Source organism: Carassius carassius, chromosome 25 (genome assembly GCF_963082965.1).
Source record: "Carassius carassius chromosome 25, fCarCar2.1, whole genome shotgun sequence".
NCBI classification, from domain to species: domain Eukaryota; kingdom Metazoa; phylum Chordata; class Actinopteri; order Cypriniformes; family Cyprinidae; genus Carassius; species Carassius carassius.
Genome location: NC_081779.1, coordinates 26543587 through 26546970, shown reverse-complemented (window position 1 = coordinate 26546970; position 3384 = coordinate 26543587).

Sequence of the window (3384 nt, the reverse complement as noted above, 5' to 3'; positions counted from 1 at the left end):
ATTCTAATAAATTTCATTTATAAATATGCGTACATTTTCACACAATAGTTCCAAGTTCTGTAATATTTAGATTCTTTAAATCCACATTCTATAATATAATGACCTTAATTTCTATAACATTTCGACTCTATAATTCTATATTCTAGAATATCGAATTTTAGTCAGAAAAATCTAATGATTATATCACTCGTTATGTAACAGATTCAATATATTATACATACTTAGAATTTGACACTATAATTCCACATTCTATAATGTATTGAATAATTACAAGTTCCATATCATTTTAACTTTATAATTTCTCATTCTATACTGTAATAGACTGAATATAAGATATTAAGATCTGTAAAATTTCTATATTGTAATTCACTGTTTACTATCTAATTTACTCATTTACCGTACAATTCAGTAGTACTCTATAATTCCACATTCTATAATATGTTGAATCTATAATAGCAAGTTCCATAACATATTGACTATGTTATTCTACATTATATACAGTTTTATTTATAAATATGAGCACATTCTCACACAATAGTTCCAATTTAAATCCACAATCTGTAATATTCTAGAATTTAGAATTATAGAGTCAAAATGTTATTTTTAAGAATTTAAGTTCATTATATGTCATTTTAGTCAAAATATCAAACTTATTATATCACTTGTTATGTAACCGATTCAATATGTTATACACAATTACAAGTTCTATAACAATTTGGTGCTATAATTCCACATTGTGTAATACTTTGAATAATTATAGATATCATATCATTTTAACTTTAATTATAATTTCTCATTCTATACTGTAATAGACTGAATATAAGATATTGAGTTCAGCAACATTTTTACATTGTAATTTACTGTTTACTAATTTACTAATTTACCCTAAAATTCAGTAGTACTCTATAATTCCACATTCTATAATACTGAATCTATAAATACGGGTTCTATTAAATTTCCACACTATAATTCCAGGTTTGGTATTTAGACTCTTCAGTTCCACATTCTATAAAATGTTGAATCTATAATTGCAAGTTCCATAAAATATTGACTATGTAATTCCACATTCTAATAAATTTGATTTATAAATATGCGCACATTTTCACACAATAGTTCCAAGTTCTGTAATATTTAGATTCTTTAAATCCACATTCTATAATATAATGAACTTAAATTCTATAACAGTTTGACTCTATAAATACTATTAATTGATTCTAGAATATCTAATTTTAATAAAACAATCAAAATATTATATCACTTGTTATGTTACAGATTCAGGTTTTGGGTGATTTGACCTCTAGCACTCATATTCAATATTTCGTAGTTGAATATTTTGCTATACACACACACACACACACACACACACGGTAAAATATTGAAATATATTAAATCTTTAATTCCATATTTTAGAAATTTTTGACTCTGTACACTAAAAATATTGGTGTGGAAGAAATTTTCACAAATTGCTAATAAATTTGACAAAGAATTACAAAGAAATTAAATAAAAATTTTAAATATCAAAATATATATCCAATGGTATTTGACGTTAACAGAAATAAAATATGTGCTGATGTGTCAGTAAAATAACAGACAAATCTTAATTGTTCTGTAAACAGGTTTCATTTTCTACATAAAAGAAAACATATCTTCAATTCTTCTCATTTTGAAGTGAAATATGATCCCAGTCATGTTATTGATGGGTTTATCTGATTCGCCCTCTATCACAGAGACATTATTATTACAGCAAATTACATAAACCCTCCAATATGAAATGAATATGAGATGCACCATATGTTCAATAAAACACATTTACAACATGAAACAGGAAAACTGATATTTGACTTTGAGTTGATTATTTTGCAGAGTTGCAAAAAATGCACTTTACGTGATGATATTGCAATTTAAATTGAATCGTAAAAAATAAAAATATAAGAGAATTATAAACCAAGCATCAAAATAGTATTCAGTGTGACTGATGCAAAGTCCTTAAAACCTCAAGGTCATGGGTTTGATTCCCACTGATGTCAAGCACTGGATAAAGGCATTAAACATGCCTGAAAAAGCTAGTACTAGCACAGTGTACAAGATGAACTGAACTTCACATAACACTCAATAAGAATAGCATGATATACAGTAAGCTTTACAGGTTTTAAACAGCACCCCATCCACTGATCGTGCTAACAGGAAAAGAGCCCCGTCGGGGTGTGACGGGTGTGTTTGCCCATCAGGCCTCGCTGTGTTTGCATGAGTGCATGCGGTGAAGCTGACGAGATTAAGAGGTGGCTGATCGTTCCCTCCGCATAGCTCCAACATCCCCTCGGCTCGGCCCTTCACACGCTCGCAGTTCAAAGAGACAGAGACACAGGCGTTGGAGGGGAGGGGAAGTGATCTCTGGCTTCCTCTCGTAGTCTTATCTCCTGATCTTAACATGCCTTATCTCCTAATGAACGTCCATGAGCTCCTTAAGAGCCGCTCTCAGTTTTATTATGGCTTTAAGGATTGATCTGCAGATTTAAAATGGAGTTAACACTCAAACCAGGCTGAAGAAGACCGCAGCTGTTCCCTTCAAGAGCTCTTTCTACATCAACATACCCATAGAGAGGTTTATTCTGTCATATAAACTCATATTTTTCATGCTCACTTAAAATCCCATAATGCTAATGTGCTAATGTGGAAAGCTATAGACATATTAAACACTTATTCACTCATCTGCAGTATTTTTAATTTCAAATAAAACCACATGAATACAGCATAGCTTCACCTCACTGACATTTTAAAGCAAGTAATATGTAATATCTACTATATATATATATGTACTTGCAGATATTAATTAAATAAAACTTTAAGAATTATTTGACTTTAAAGTACATTTGAAATCATTATATTTTTATAATCTTTTAATAATCATTAAAGCACATGTGCTTTACTTGTAATTGATTATAATTTTAACACACTGTAGTGTGTTTTTTGATATTACATTAAAACCTAAATGTACTAAATTGCAGCTTCATTGTTACAGATATATTTAAATACAGGACTGAATGTTCAATAGAAATACATTAAAGTATATTTTAGTTCATCATAAATGCTTGTCGGTTATTTCAAAGACAACAGAAGTAATTATGAAGTTACATTTACACTATAAGAATATTTAAGTGGATTAAAAAGCAGTGTAACGTTTAACTAAGTGCATTTAATATAAATGTAAACTGAAATATTTTCATTTAATTCCAGCAAAAATGTAATTAAGTGTCTGAAACCATTCAGTTCTCACATTAGTATATTCCTTTTTTTAAATATTATCGTATAATTATTTTTTAAAAGTATGCTAAAGTGTGCTTCTTTTTCACAGGGGGGATGTTTTTCATGTAATGATAAGTACTT